General features: G+C 49.9%; 1 protein-coding gene across 3 annotated transcripts in view; it reads left to right on the top strand.

Moving 5' to 3' along the window:
• Mvb12b (multivesicular body subunit 12B) overlaps positions 1 to 16,221 on the top strand; it is a 150,370-nt gene that overhangs the window by 56,667 nt on the left and 77,482 nt on the right. The gene's annotated exons all lie outside the window — the stretch shown is intronic.

Here is a 16,221-nt window from a genome sequence, read left to right as displayed (position 1 = left end):
TCTAACAGGGAGGACCCCGTGTGGCTACACCTCCCGGTGACTCCCCATCCATGAGCACTGCAGAGTTTTTCAATCACAAGAGCAATAAATGCTTGTGGGAAATTGGCAAAATATAGAAAATAATGGAAAAACAAAACCTGTTTTCAGTGAGCAAATTCTTATAGCCTTTTGGTACATTTCCCTTGAGCTCCTTCCCCTGTGTACTGTTATGTAGGTGACATCATCGCATATATAGCACGGTCATGATTTTCCCATGGAGCGGAAAATCGTAAATATCAGGTACTTCCCTGGTCTTTGTGTGGGGACACCTGATCCAGTCCCCAAAGCATGGCTGCCAGGGCGTGGTGGGGGTGCCCTCTACTGGCTACCTAGAAGGTGGCAGGAAGCGTGCTGGGAGGGAGCCACGAGCCAGAGGGAGAGGGAGTGGGTGGCAGACAAGCTGTCTCCTGAGCCTGGAAATCTCAAGCCAAGAACATGAGCTCTGCCAACACCGGGGTTTAAAGCCTTCCCAGCCGCTTTTCGGAGAGCTGTCATTTCCAGCTTTACCTCAGACAAAAGGGGCATTTGCTGACCTTTTCACAGGTGACGCCCGCCGTCACCTTCCTCATTGCAGCCCCATGGCTTGCTTTCTCTTTTGAGCCTGAGCCTTCCCACTGCTGCAGGGCATTCTTGATGAGACTCATCTGGAGCCTCCTCCCTGCCTTCCTGAATGGAGCTCTCGGTAGCTAGCATTCTGGTTGGCGATCTTTGAGTGCAGTGGAAATTGTGTCAAAAGCAGCATAAAATGGCTTGGCAGAATTCACCCTCTGTATAGTGAGCCCTGGTTTCACCCGCAAACTTCTGCTTAGGTCTCTAGGGTAAGCCACTTTGTCCAGTACCTGGAGCCTTGCATCTCCCTCCAGACAGTAAGCAGGGATGCTTCCTGTTCTGCTCAGGGCTGACACCTGGGGGCACAGATGCCAATAGTGAACTCACCTTCAGACAAAACACCCACGCCTCTCACACAAGGGGTCTGTGTGACTGTGGGGAAGGTGAGTTCTGTGGCTGCCCGGACCAAGATTTGAGACGCTCCAGGGATCCGTGGTGGAGAGTGCCTGGGTCAGTTTGCCGAGCAGTGGAATCAGAAGCTTGATAAAGATGTCAGAGTCATGCTTATCAAGCCCACAGATGTCACAGTCGCCAAGGAGAGCAGGTGTGCCCAACGATAGGGTCAGGCCTATATAACTCCACAGTCGCTGCACCCGTGGGAACGGGCAGTGGGTGCGAAGAAGGACCTCCCAAAGGTCACATGGTCCACAGCACAGGCCAGAAGACCTGAGCCAGAGGTAGAGTGTGTGTGTGTGTGTGTGTGTGTGTGTGTATAAGTAACTAATCTACTGATGAATTTGTACTTGAACAGATAATTGGGAAATGGTAGACACTGGAAAGGTGGGACTCGATAGGAGAGTCACGGCCCCACCCCCCACCTCTCTCTCTCTCTCTTTCTCTCTCTCTCTCTCTCTCTCTCTCTCTCTCTCTCTCTCTCTCTCTCTCTGCTTTCTGGACACCTTTAGGTGAGAAACTCAGCTCAGTTACACGCTTCCCTGCACCGCAGAGTAACAGAACTGGCTGGCCGTGAACACTTGGCACTGAGAGCCAAGCCTTTCCTCTCAGCATTGATATCCAGGGTGCACTGTGCACAGTAGCAGAAGGGAGGGGCGAGTCACACCTTAGTCAGAAGTGCTCGTCTCCCTCCTTCCCTGCCTACCTTAGTTCCCACTTGCTGTGATGAACACACTGGCGAATGCAGCTCAGGGAGGAAGGATTTCTTTCAGCTGTTTTTCCAGGCTGCAGTCCATCATAGTGGGAAGCCAGAACCCAGGAGCTCAGCCATAGCCAGGAACTAAGAGCTACGGATGCCTCATGCTTGTTCTTGACTTGCTTTATTCACTGTCATACAGTTCAGGACCCCTGCCTAGGGGATGGTGCCACCCACACTGGGCTGGGGTTCAAACATCAGTTAACACGCTCACAGGCTAACCTGGTTTAGGCAGTTCTTCGCTGAGACTTCCTTACAGGAGTTTCTAGATTGTGTCAAGCTGGTAAAACCAACCATAGTACTCCTCCTCCCTTAGGTTCAACAGACACCTTGCCTGGGGAGGGGGCCCGGGAGGGGTAGACTTTGTTAGGGGCATGTTGGGATGGCTCAGAGTAGGTGTTGGCCACTGAAGCCTGCTCCAGATTCCACAGGCACTGCCCCTTCCACTCAAGTGCTGGTGGCAGTGACAGAGGCTCCAGTGGGAGGAAAGCTGCCATATCCCTGGGACGGGTACAGACAGGCCTTGCAGAATGCCAGGCATCGGTGGTGCTGACAGTATGTCTCAACCCAGCATTGGTGTGTTTAAGCAAACATTTCCTGTGTGACTCCCTCCAGCATCCATCTGAAATAAGTGGCTAGGACCCCAGTGTTCTGGACATGCTAATACACTTCATTTCAGTGTAGACCTTGAATGGGGATGCCTAGAAGCTGGAGCACGCACACAGTGGCTGTGCTCTGCCCCACACACAGGGCTCCAGTATGAGCTCTTGTTTGTACACCGTGGTCCTGAGGAGAAGCCCTTTCAGACCTCCCTGTCCTTCATGGACACCCTCCTACTGCCCCCCCAAAAGCCACAGAGTGCACCCCCCCACACACACACACACACTCTAGCACACACATTTTCCAGCAGTGGATCACAGCATTGTCCCCTCAAGGTGCAGCTGCTAGGAGCCATTCCCTGGTGTCAGTCAGCCGAGCTTGCCTCTCTGTGGCCTGGTGCTTGCTGCTTAGAGGTGTTTGAGGATTTCCCAGTGATTTGTTAACTCCCAGAGAGTTGTCAGTCAGTTTCCAGGTATGTTTCTCAGTGACAGACATAATTGTACTTAACTGTTTAGTCTGGGAAATGGGGCGTTTTGATGGCAGATCTGTCACATGCACTTAGTCTTCCTCTCGGGGACACGGGGATTCAGTCACAACTTTTGCATGTCGGTGTCAGGTTTTGAGAACATAGATCCTGCTGACCTCAAACCTGGTTCCATCATTCAGGTCCAGGGCTGTCATCTGAAAGGTTAATGGCCCTTCCTGCAGGAGAAAAGAAGTCATGCCACCTCCTCACTGCTCTCATGTCCATTGTCACAGCTCATGAGCCTGCCCGATCCTGCCTCCCTGCTGGACCCAGGGCCCAGTTCTGCTGCCTCATGAAATGTTCTGGTCCACTAGCAAAGTCAGTTCTCTGGAGCTGAAGCCTCAGTTGCTGGATGGAATTTTCACGTCTGTCCCAACAGCCTCAAACCTTGTGACTGCCTCCTGTCAGTTTTCAATTACAGATTGTCTTTGCACCGCAGATGTAACTGCTGCTTCCCCTGTCGAGGCAGGACTGGAGTGAGAGGCCCACACGCTCAGGCCAGGGAGGCAAGGCGGTGTCTTTTCTTCTCGTGGTTGTGCGTGCTTCCTGTTGCGCATGGTGGAAGACGGGTACTGCAGGCCTGAGCCCCCCGTGAGAGTACCAGAAAGTCTCAGGGGCAGGGTGGGGGTGGGCAGAGCATATCTCTGCCCTGAGCGATGGAGTGAGATGCTGTGCTTTGGTGTGAGCTTCTTCATTTCCAGAAGGGCCATGGTACCCTGCCTCCTGGTCAGGTTAGCAGACAAGGCTGAGAAACGGCTCCAAGGAATTGTTCTTCCCTGCTAGTGGACATGCCATGGCATGGTCTGAGTAGTTCTTCCACAGTGAGCCACAGGGACTCGGAGGCAGGTGGGCACATGCTGGTCCTCTCAAGAGAACTTGGGGTTCAACGCCACTACAGTTAGGTTTTCCTTCTTTTACACCCAGGTTTTGTTTAATGAAACCCACCCAGGTTTTATTTAATGAGATAGTTTTTAAGGTACAGACCACAGTGTGGAGTTTTTTTTCCCCCATGGTGCACAAACATTTGCTCTGAGGTTTGAATCCACTCCCTAGAGAGGGCCAGCAGCTGGCTGTTACAAGAGAGCCCTGGAGGGGCCAGGCCTGGGCTCCAGAGCCAGGGCAGGGCTGAGGCTGCTGGGGAGCAGCCATGACTCATTCTGGCAGCCACTATGAGAGTGCCCTCCTGTGCTAGCTAGCCTCTTCCCTCCTTAAGAGTTAGGCTGACCACCCTCCTGGCCCACGGTCGCCCCAAAAGAGACTGGTCACACAGAAACAGCGATGATGATGATTGTTCGATGGCACTGTGAATTGAAACCTTTCAGCCGTGCCATTTCTGTTGATGCAGGGAGTGGACGGGATGAAATGCGGCTGCATATTGGTTAGGACCTCTGAGTCCCAGGTGCTCAGCATATGGGAAATATTTTCAGAAAGTGTGTATTGACTGTATAATGTGAGCTGGTGTAGAGCTGGGAGTTAGTGTGAGTGTGTACTTCCACCTTCCTTTCACATGTATTGTTATACAGTCATCCAGATAGCAGAGACCCACACAGCAGTGCTGGGCTGCCCAGTCCTGCCTCAGGGACTTTATAAGCAATGAACACATGTCCTAATAATAGCCCCATGGAGATCGAAGAAGTTAGGGTACTTTCCTAGTGTCCCATAGCTGGTGTGTCAGAGCCCAGATCTCAGCCCATAGGCCAGCTCCCTTCAGCTTGCAAGCTCCCCATGTGCCCACAGCCTGTGATCACATGGTTCCTAGTTGTTGAGAACTGGGCCTATTCCTGATACCTAGCTGTCTTAGACAGGCAGCTAGAGTGGGAAGTGGGCAGCAGGGACTTCCCAAAGATTATAAGGGTTAGACAGCGCCTCCCCAGCCCCCTGACTGAACATAATATCAATAGTCTGAACTTACATAGGTCCAGTGCAGTGCCCTTGAGCTGTAGCTGCTGGCCAGAGACCCTGCAGTCCACACAGAGGTCCCATGGCATTACCCCTCGCACGGCTCCACCCTGCTGAGAGTATTGTGAAAGCCTCCTGCCCAGTGGCCTCTTCTGAAGCCAAACCCAGCTTAGCACTGGTGTCAGGGTAATTCTGGAGGTGAAATTTCATTAGGATGCAGTTTGGTATTGTTCGGTATGAATGATGACTTTAGGCTGAGCAACACTTTTAGATATTTTTAATATGGCGTCTTGGGAAGTCAAGGCTTCTATTTAATGAAGAATTGACTATTAGTCAATATGGCTGCTACCTCTGAGCCACGGCGGCTGTCAGCCCCTCACACCAGGTTTTAACAAGGTGTCTGCCGCTTGCAAATTCACTAGAGCTCTGTAGCCTGTGTGACATAGCGAGGGTCTTATTTCTCACAGTGGCAGTTGTGGGGCTTCTGCATGGAGGCCATCCTGGAAAGCTGGGTCATTGGGTACCACGTCCTCTCTGAGGCCCGCTCTCCAGTGCAGTCAGCTCCCAGCTTTGGAGAAAGGCCTTTTTCAGAATTATGAAAACAGTTCTTCGTATGTCGGGTCAGATTTGCCAGTTCACTTTGGGGTTGGTTTTGTGAACCTGGCCACTTAGAGGAGGATGTTTTACCTTTCATCAGAGTGGAAGCTGACATTCGGAGTGTGGGTAGCTCTGTGGAATATTTCACCTGGGTCTCTAGTGGAAATCTGAAACAGTACAAATGAGCATTCGCCAGCACCTCCCTCCTCGCTAGACTGCTCTTTTTCAAGACAGGGTTTCAATTATTAATTTGGATATTTAATAAAATCCTTTGCCTTCACTAACTTTCAGAAAACCTTCTGAGTTTATGTGTGTTGGATTTTTGCCCATGGGTTGGGTAAAATTCAATTCAAATATTCTTCATGAACAACATATGCTTTCTTTCTAGTTGAATGATATTAATAGTGAGTATTAGAATACATACAGTTATCATTTCAGCTACAAGTTTCTGAGCATCCTGTAGTAGGCATCATTTAAACGCTTAAGTACATGCCTGTAGTTGTGCATGTGTGTGCATCTTTCCTAAGGTAAACAATCCGGTCCCTCTTTTTAGAGCGAAGACTGGCCTGCAAAGAATGAGGCTTAGGAGACGCCAACACTAGACCTCAGGGCCACAGGCACACCCTGCTTGCCTGCAAGGAGCCTCAGGCCTCCTGGTTTTTCAGCCCTTTCCCTCAGTGTTTCTGTAGCCAGCAGGTATGATCTGGCATCAGACCAAACACAGCTGTCCATCCCGTGGCTCACATCCCACCTCCCCCTTCTCCAGAGCTTTATTCTGCTAACCAAGATGTTTTCCACAGCTCTTAAGATGGAGTGGGCTGGAGGAGGAAACTGTTGCCTGGGTTCTTGTTCAGGGTCTGGGGCTTTGAGCACCACCTGGCCGCTCGCCTACTCTGGGCTCTCATGCATGCAGCTCGTTATAGGCTTGGCCGCCTGCTTCTGAAATTCAGAAAGGCAACCATGACAGCTGGAAGGAGATGAAAAGCCAGCAGTGTCCATGTGTTCCTGGTCTTTAGAAGTTGGGTCAGCAAGGTTTAGAGACTCTTTAAATATTTCAGTTTATAGGATTAGACTTGATCATCTGGGATGGAAGGGTGCTGCCCCAGGCCAAGGCTTGGCTTTTTCTTCATTTCTTTCATATGAGAGGTAGGTGTTTGACATTGCATGGTTCGAGTGTAATAAAACTTAAGTGTAGTGAATAAATGCAGTGAATTGGAGAGCTGCGGCCGCTCTGAGAGTTTGCTCCCCTTTTTATATTTTGGAAGTAATTATGACTTGAAAAGCAGCAGATTGGTACGAGGATTGTAAGCTGGCAGCAGAAAACTCCTGGCTTTGAGGGAATTGGTAGTCTTTGGCCATTCTCTAAGGAATGGTGTTCTGTGCCTGTTTGACTCTTCACAGTGGTGTTGACAGTGCCCTGCAGTCCACTGACCAGCTGGGCGCTCTACCGTGCATGTTCGTGGTGGTGAGCAAAGCCCCGATGTTCTAATCCCAGGATACTTAAGAAGTCTGGGATTTCAGTGGCTCCCAGGTCTCTCCACAATATAGCAAGCACCCCAAGTTTTCCTCTAAAGATGAGCACACCACTAGGGTGTGCACCCCTGCTAGGATGTGCCTTCCATCAGCACATGAAGAGCTGGGGCACTCTGGTCACCACCCCTGTACAAAAGCCCAGTGCCCCAAGGAGGGGACCCCGCTCCCTCCCAAGTCAGTGGGAGCGCTGTGTGCTCGCTGTCTTTTTCTGTCATGTTCCATGGAACATGATCGCTCTTCGTACCTCTTGGATCCTAAATTTCAGAAGTAATTTGTCACTTTCAAAGAGCGTGTCATTAATAATCATTTAGAACTGTCGAGTCTTCGGTGTGAGTGTGCATGGACGTGTATGTGTGAGTGTCTGTGTCTGTGTGTCTGTCTGTCTGACTTAAACATCCAAAAAATTTGGTCTTGCTTGTACCAAACAGTGTCTCCACATTGGTAGATCCAGCCCTCCTCACCCCCAGCCCTCCCCACCCCCAGCCCTCCCCAGCCCTCCCCACAAGTGAGTTGTCCCCTGTCTGCCGTTAATCACATGAGGGTGGGTGGCCACAGAGACTGACCAAAGCCTGGCGTCCTGGAACTCATTAGTATTATTGGCAAAGACAGGATTATAAATTGAGAATTTTTTTTAACTGATTGGAAAAAATTCCTATTTAACTATTTCATTTTATTGTCCTTACAAGAGAGAGGAGAAAGAGAAGACTTTCTCATCATACATTTGAAACAGTAAATAAGGAACCCAAACTTCAACTCTCACTGGGTGTAGACCCTGCACAGTTGTTATAAATGCTTCAAGGATGGCACTTGGTCACCCTGGGGCCAGGGGCCAGAGGAGCATCCCCAAACCTGCAGATGGGTGGTGGTTAAGAGACAGCATTGCTATTCAGTGTATGCTAATGCACGTTGTTATTCTTAACATTAAAATTCCACTAAAGCACTAATAATTACTGTTAATACCGTCTAGTGGAAAGTTACAGTAAAGGAGCAGTAGTAGAAGCAGTATTTAAGGGAGAGCTGCCGGCATGATAAGAATGCAAATAAGCGTTATTAGCCTAATGATTTTGCCGTCGCCATGGTTGTGCGGCAGCAGTGTTGTGAATATGTCATCCGGCACCCGTGAATTTGGAAAGTGTGTCAAAACACAACTTCAATTAGTTTGCTCTAATTATGGCTCTAGAGAGTTTGTGACTACATCACTCCTCATTAAAAGAGAGATTTTCTTCTATGGATTAATGTAATATACAAAGGAAAGTTTCAGAGTTCCTGACGCCATTTGCTCCTCTCCTGAGCTTGCTCGGAGCAGGCCTGATGGATGCAGAGGGCTCCTGGTGCGACTGGACTCAGGAGATCTGATAGTGGGTGGCTCTGGTGAGACGGCTGCAGTGGTGCTGGGCCATATGGAGTGGCTCTTCCCCTGTCCCGCTGAAGAGGGAGCTAGGAGGCCCTCCGAACGCAGGGGATGGAGCCCGTTTGAGTCAGTTAAGAGATGTTTGCTACTGTGGCCCTGTGTCTGTCATGGCTCCTTTGTATGAGCTAAGAAGAGGCTTTTAGCCTGAGGTGGGCTGTGAGTAGAGGCGGCTTGGAGGAGAGACTGTTGACTCCAGGTTGTGTAATCACTGGAGTGGTAGGTAATGAAATGCCACCCCACGTCTTGTGGGGACTGAACTGAACGTGAAGTGCTTGCCAGGCAGACGTGAAGACGGAGTTCAGTGTCCAGAACCCACATGAAAAGCCAGGAGTGGCGGGTGACGTGAGCATGCTATCCAGAGACACGGATGAGCAGGCGTGTGTCTCCCCACAGAGTCAGAATTTACTGACTACCCTTAAACTCCCAAGGCTGAAGGGTCCTAATGACAGCAGTTGTTCATAAACCTGCCTTCCGTGGGAACTTGGCCAAGGCAAATGCAAGCCCTCTCCTTCCCATCTTAATTACTAATGTTAACCCCTGTCTTACAACACACCATAAACCTGGATGTGGATTATGGAATGAATGCACGTCGGAGAGGTCAGGAGGTTTCAGAAGTGGGCCGAGAGTTCATATTGGTTAACTGATGGATCAGACCAGTGTTGGGGGAAGCTGCTGTCAGAACTGTTGAGTAACAAGTAACTTGACTTCTTAACCCTTTGGGCAATTCTCAGCACTACTACGAGCCTGTTTCTCCTTGCAGGTCTCGCGACAATTCAGTGGGAAGTGTAGGTAGGCCTCGCAGCTGGTGCCCCACCAACACACACACAGCTTGTAGTGCCCTGCTTTTCAGGGCTGGTCGTAGAAATGGGTCAGCACAGTCCTGCTTCACACCCTGGGATCTTTCTTCGGCTTCCTTCTATCGCAGTCTTAACTCCCCAGTCTGGGAGCCAGAGTGCTCTTGGGCAGCGAGCAGCTGGGAAGGGGTTAAGGTAGAAATTGTGTAAGTCTTCCAGGCTTTCTCCCAGTTCTGCGATAATTTGATGAAGAACTTCACCCTAATTAAATATTCAAATTAGGAATAAGTGTCAATATGGCTTCCCATTGCCTGGAACGATGATTAATTGTATTCAAAACTCCAGTGGCCGCTGTAATCCGAGCCGAACCATTGTACCTGATTGTTTCCGTGCTGCATTTGCCATGTTTTTGTTTTAAGATTTAAACCAGTAATTGATTTGCCATATGCTGTCGAGCTGCACACACTTAAAAGCCGCACAGTAGGAACTCGGGGAGCTATGATTTCCTTAGTCTTCCTATGACAGCTTTTGTTTTTGTTTTTTGACTTATCCAATGCATTATGCTTTTGTGGGGGCCGGGGGGAATGGCCCATGAGGGAAGCTCACTGTATAGTCAGGTTGGTAGTTGAAGTCATATTGATCCAGGCAGATGGGCGGCTTGGATGGAAGTGAGTGGATCAGGAAGGTAGCGGGGCGCAGGGAAGGAGCATGGTTTCCATGAGAGCCCGGCCATTTTCTTTGACTTTATATGACTTTGGGCAAGTTCCTTAACCTCTGTGAGCCACTTTGTCCCCGTTGTAGAATACTGTATACCTTACTGGGCTGTTGAAATGGTTTGAGGCCTGTAGAACAGTGGCAATTGTCATGGTCTTGGGTGCTTGCACGGACAAAGCCCCTAGCATTCTCCTTCCCCAGAAACCTTTCTCCGTTATCTGAGTCAGCACCTGTCTCCCACTTCTCCCTCTCAGACCCTGCATTGCCTATATCTCGCCATGTGACATCTTTTGTGTTGTTATTTTGACACATGAATAGCTATTTTGTATCTTGAGCTTTTTCTTCCTTTCCTGGCTAAGGCCATGCAGGAGACTCTCAACAGATGTTGGCTGTTGCTCCTATCCCTCATCATTTTAAAACCAAAACCTGCAAACTTTTACTCCTTTAGCCTTAGAATTTTAGAGCTTTTCGCTTTGTAGTAGATTTATGTATTTGTTTCAGTTTGTGGTCAGTAGATTCCCACTGGGAGAATTTGCTTTGCTCTGGCTTCTTAAACCATTGTAGCAGCTAGCACAGCGCTTAGCTTACAGCAGGAGCCCAGTTAAAGACGAATGGACAGGGGTGGTGAGATGGCCCAGTGAGTAAGGGCACTTGCCACCAAGTTTGTCAGAGGAGAATTGACTCTCATAGGTTGACCTCTGACCTCCACATGCACACCATGGCACGCACGTAACTACAAAAATAGCTAGTTGTAGCCCCTTGTTAGCGAAAGCAGCCTGGTGCACACTGATACCACCACCCTCTTCCTGGATGGGGCCCTGCTCACTAGGACGGTTAGGATTCAGTTTCTGTCTGGGCGTGGAGTGCTTCTGAGTTAAGCTTACGGCACTCACTTGCCTTCGCTGGTGTGGAAACGTGCCACATCAGACTATACAAGTGACAGCAGTGGCTTTTCCTGGACATGGCCTTCCGGAACGGCAAGAGAAGAATGAGCACAACTGAGAACGTGGCGGGTGGGATGCGTAGCTGCTGAAGCGCTGCCTTTCTGTTTCCAAGGAGCTGGGTCCAAGACGCTTTACTGGAACCCTTCAGAGCTCAGTCCGATGTGGTGCTCAGAGGACCCGGAAGCAGGAGCCAGGCTAAGAGGTCTGCATGCTGGCCAGGTCCTCCCAGCTGAAAACGATTCATTTTAATTACCTTCAGGGTGTGCCAGCCCCTGAGCATATGGTCCTTAAGAAGCAAGGGTCCCCAGACTGTCAGCGAGTGTGGGCACTGGCCAGGGACCTCTTTCTGACACTGTTGACCAGCTTGTAGTGTGGATGCTCCAAAAGGTGCTGATTAAAATGCCAGCAGGTGCAGTGAAGGTCCCTTCCCCGTGACTCCCGCGCCCTGCTCACACCAGGTGTTTTATCAGAGCCCTTTTCTTCATTAAGTGGCGTTCATTAAGCATGTCCTCACACCTGGCGCTGAAGCGGCGCCTCACAGCCGACTCCTTCCCAGTGGTGTTTTGCGTGAATAAAAGGGAATTTCATTTAGCCATTTGCCAGCCCCCACCACCACTTTAACTCAATTACTATTGCTTTTGCGTGATTCTTACACCGTCTTCAGCTCTCCTTTGTGCACTGCCCATGGTCATGCCCCACAGTCCCACAGATGCATGATGTATGATGGTGAGACAGCCCTTTCACATGACTGCTGTGCTGGGGGCTGCCCCCCGTGCCACCTCTTAGAGTCCTGCCTGCAGCTTCGAGAGGCTTTCCCTGCTTTGCCCTTGTTTCATTAAAAAACACTAGCGATGACAAGCAGGAATGAGTGGCGTGGGTCGGGTCCACTCTCCCCTCGGGTTATGCTGATGACACCACACACGTTTCCAAGAGCTGGACATCCTTCAGGCCTGTTGACACTGAACCTACACACAGAAGTTGGTTGTCCCTCAGGGCTGGTTGTGACATGCTGTTTGGAGCTGCCTAACAGCTGTGTTACAGAACACATCAGTTCATACGTCCCTTCTCCTTGTTCTGCCCCAGCAATGTTAGGAGGTCCCCAAAGCAGCCCCAATTCACTGTCCGAAGACCTGGTTCCTGGCGGCTGAGGTTCCACTCCACACATGGTCCTTCCCCACCGTCTCCCAGCCCTGACCCCTTACCCACTGTCTTATGTCTAACTTTCTGTGGTGAGCGTACAGCGTTGTCTTCAGGTGTGCCTAATCTGGGGTCTGGGAGGGAGCGCCGCTCCCCGTGTGGGAGTCCCCTTCAGTAAGGGTTCTGAATGTGCCCCAAGGCGGAAGTCATGCTTGTGCTTATTTTCTCTAGGCTTAGCATTTGTTGTCATTTTAAAAATATTTGTTTTTATTATTTTGTGATTATATGAGTATTTGTGGGTGTGGTATGCACATGTGAGTGCAGGTGCCTATGAAATCCAAAGAGGGTGTGGGCCCTTGGAGCTGGAGTTAATGGTGGTTATAAGCCATCTGATGTGGGTGCTTTGCAAGAACAAACTGTGCTCCTAACTGTTGAGCAAGCTGCCCAGCCCTCTGTTCATTTTTTAGCTGCATCATTCCAAAGTTCACTTATTGAATTTTTTATAGTTTTTGCTGGTTTGGATTTTGTTTTCTTGTTTTGTTTTGTTTATGAGACTGGACTAGGATTGATTATATAACCCAGGCTGGTCTGGAGCTCACAGTGCTACTGCCTCAGCCTCTTATATGCTAGGATTATAGGTATAAGCTACCACACCTGGCTTTGTTTATGCTTTTTTTAATGTCCCTTTTAAGGAAAGTCATTTTATTTTCCAAATAGCTCAATATTGTAGAAAGTTTTGACCTTGTACCCCACCCAAAATTTCAGGAGCCCCTAGGTCCCTGGAGCACATGCGGAGTCTGCAGCTTCAAAAGGTGGTGGAACAAAAGGCTGTACATGTCTGCATAGGGACACAACATGAAAACAGTAGCCATCTCCAGCTGCAAGTTAGCCACTGCCTCCTCGTGCAGTCCTTAGCAGTTTGAAGAGACAGCAGCGTCTGCTGCAGCCCGGCTGCACCGTCTCCATTCCTTTTGACCACTGGGTCCACAAGATTGATGGTTGCATTAAAAAAATTCACACAGACTTGGAATCAACACTAGAAAATACAGATTTAAATTAGCAAGAAAAAGGCAAACTCAAAGGAAATAAATTGTGCTGGCAACTACTGTCACATAATAAAATGTCATCTGTAACTAAAGGACTTTTGTTCAGGGCTGTCTGAGGCTCAGTGGCCATGTTAATTGAATAAGGTGCCTCACATTGACTTGGGGGCAAGAGTGAAATTTCCCGCCGGGCGGTGGTGGCGCACGCCTTTAATCCCAGCACTTGGGAGGCAGAGGCAGGTGGATCTCTGTGAGTTCGAGACCAGCCTGGTCTACAAGAGCTAGTTCCAGGACAGGCTCCAAAACCACAGAGAAACCCTGTTTCGAAAAACTTAAAAAAAAAAAAAAAAAAAAAAAAAAAGAGTGAAATTTCCCTTAGCATCTTTAGCTGGAGTTGTTGTTGGCAGCAGCATGGTGCTCATCTGTTACAAAAACGCCAGCCCCTCTGCGCTGTGGTCACTGCAGAAGCAGCACCCAGCCCCAGCCCTGCAGGTCTGACCTGTCTTCCCAGGGCAGATCCTGAGAGAGGAGAGCCGGGCAGAGGCTGCCCTGATGCCTTCCGTCAGCTGATGTTGGAAAAATTGTTATCTGAATCAAGTAACAGTTGTTATCACTGATGATCCCCGAGACTCTCAAGGAGAGGGCAGCCTGCATTCTATGTTTCCTGGTCATTGAGGGGTATCTCCACAGCCACTGTGTCTGCCCATAGATGGGGTCCCTTTGGAACCCACTCCTGTAATCCTGCTGCTTCTGTTGCAAAGTGAGCACTAGCTACGGTCACCTCCTGGAATATCTTGGTGGCGTTTGAAGCTGTGTAGCTCTTGGCTCAGCTGCAGAGGGCGGAGCAAACAGACTGGCCCCTGTGCAGTCCTGTCCCTGCCTTCTCTGCTGCGGTGCACTGCCGTGACCTCGTCTCGATTTGGGAGTGCCTGGGGCTGGCAGGTTCCAGTTTCAAAAGTGGAAACTAGATTGTCCCCTCTTTCATGGGTGCCAGCTTGGTCCATCTAGCAATCTCCTGAGATTTGTACAAAGATCTTGAACTATTTCTGCATACACTTGTACCATAGCTTCATCTGTCCCCCAATTGTTTGATATCATTGGCTTTATAAGCAAGGCCACAAGGAAAGTATTTATTGTTTGTGTAAAGTTATCCTTGAATCAGAGGGAGCTGCATTTTCCAAACCATTAACCAGCCTAGACTGAGGCTGGGAAGGAAGCAAGTGGAAAGCCTTGCTGGAAGATTCCCAAAATTATCCCTAATTACAAGTCAAGATCAAATTTGCTCATTCAGTAAGTCTGAGATAATTTACAGGATCTCCCCTAAAGTGTGCAAGTGTGACTGTACAGGGCTCTGTTCTCAACACTGGAGTACTGAGCGGAGGAAAGTGATGGAGATCAAATTCTGTCCCATAGAGGGAGGACTGTGCAGTAAGCAAGGTGGGGACATCATTAGAAAAGACCTCATAGGAGGGGGCATCTCTCCAAGGGTGGCCAAGGCAGGAATCTGTGAGGCAGCCTGGCCGGAGAAGCCAGCGTCTGGGAAGCTGCAGAAGAGTATTCCTGGCAGACAGAAATAGCAAGTACAAAGGCCTGAGCAGGTCTGAAGCAAAGGGATAGAACACGAAAAGCTGAAGCTGGGATTGGTGAACGGGAGTGTGGGAGGGCAGGCTGAGCTGGCAGGACCTCACAGCCAGCAAGATGCAGTCCAAAGCAGGGGAAAGTCCCAGTGAAGCCTCAGGAGTCAGGACTTTAGGATGGTGGCAACGTAGAAAGGGAGGGTTTATTTGGGCTCACCACCTGAGGGTACAGCCTGTCGTAGTGGTGAAGGCGTGGGCAGCTGAGACGGCTGGCCAGTGTGTCCACAGTGTCTGTCGTAGTGGTGAAGGCGTGGGCAGCTGAGGCGGCTGGCCAGTGTGTCCACAGTGTCTGTCGTAGTGGTGAAGGCATGGGCAGCTGAGGCGGCTGGCCAGTGTGTCCACAGTGTCTGTGGTGGTGGTGAAGGTGTGGGCAGCTAAGGTGGCTGACCACTGTGTCCACAGTCAGAAAGCACAGATGAGCACTGCCACTCGGCTTGTTTTCTCCTTGTTCAGTCAGGGACCCCAGCCCATGGCACAGTGCCACGCATAGTTGGGGTGGGCCTTCCCACCCCAAAGTAATCTGGAAACTTGCTTCCTGGCATGCTGAGAGACTTGTTTCCATGGAGATTCTAAATCCTATCACGCTGATAAGGTTAAACCTTGCACCAAGGTAAAGGGTTCACTTATACTACGTGTGAGTGACAGCTACTCTGTTTGCAGCACCTGTGTCTGCCTGGAGATGACATCCTTCAGAGGCCACCCGCTCCAAGGTTCTGGCACTGGGATGGAATCCCACATCCCGTAAACTCTGGAGGGCAGTGCCCTTCGCTGTCCATCTGTGTGCAGTGTACTGTCACTCGTTGGGGTTGCTGGGCTACTGTGTGCCAGGGATCTTGAGTCTAACTTCAGAAATGTGGCAGGACACTGCCATCCTGCCTGAGTGACCTTTTCATCCTGATAGTTGCCGTTCCCTCCAGAAGATGTGAGCATCTACTGTCTCTCATTCCCAAATTTCTTACTGGTTTTGCTGTGAAGGGGCCAGTTCCTCCTCAATAAGTCATTATCTATGGAGATTAAACGTTGGGTGTAAGGCTGGCACCCAGGAACCGGAACTGGAACTCCAGACTCAGCTCCTCTCACCTGAGCACTGTAGATCTCTCCTCAACCCCGAGTCCCTGCTTCCGTCCTGAGAAGAGTGGACGCAAAATATGTAGAAACTTGATTTCTGTTTAACACTTGCCTGTTCAGCAGCTTCTTCCTCAATACTCCTGTCTCTGTGCTCTCTTAGTTCCACGTTCCCAGACCCCCGTGTCACCCCATGTATATAAACAGAAACCTCCCTTTCTCCTCTTGTGAGCTCCTGGCTGCTGTGGCTGCTGCGGCTGCTGCCTTCTTCACCCACCCGCTTCTCTCCATGGCAGAGAAGCATGGGACATACAAGTCCATCTGGGAAACACCATGCAGAGAAGTACGGTGACTGAGCCAGCAGCAGTTGGTACCACAGAAGGACCTAGAGGATTAAGTTCAACACTTGATTGGGTTGACAAGTATTCAATAATTTAATTACTCTGTGACAGAAAGTGTCCTAGAAAATGGTGCAAAGTTGAGGTCTGTCACTGCTGTCGAGCACACCTCAGCCTGAGAGAGA

This window comes from Chionomys nivalis, chromosome 22 (assembly GCF_950005125.1).
Source record: "Chionomys nivalis chromosome 22, mChiNiv1.1, whole genome shotgun sequence".
NCBI lineage: Eukaryota > Metazoa > Chordata > Mammalia > Rodentia > Cricetidae > Chionomys > Chionomys nivalis.
The sequence above is the reverse complement of the archived record's forward strand: the minus strand, read 5'-3'. Positions and strand labels throughout refer to the sequence as shown.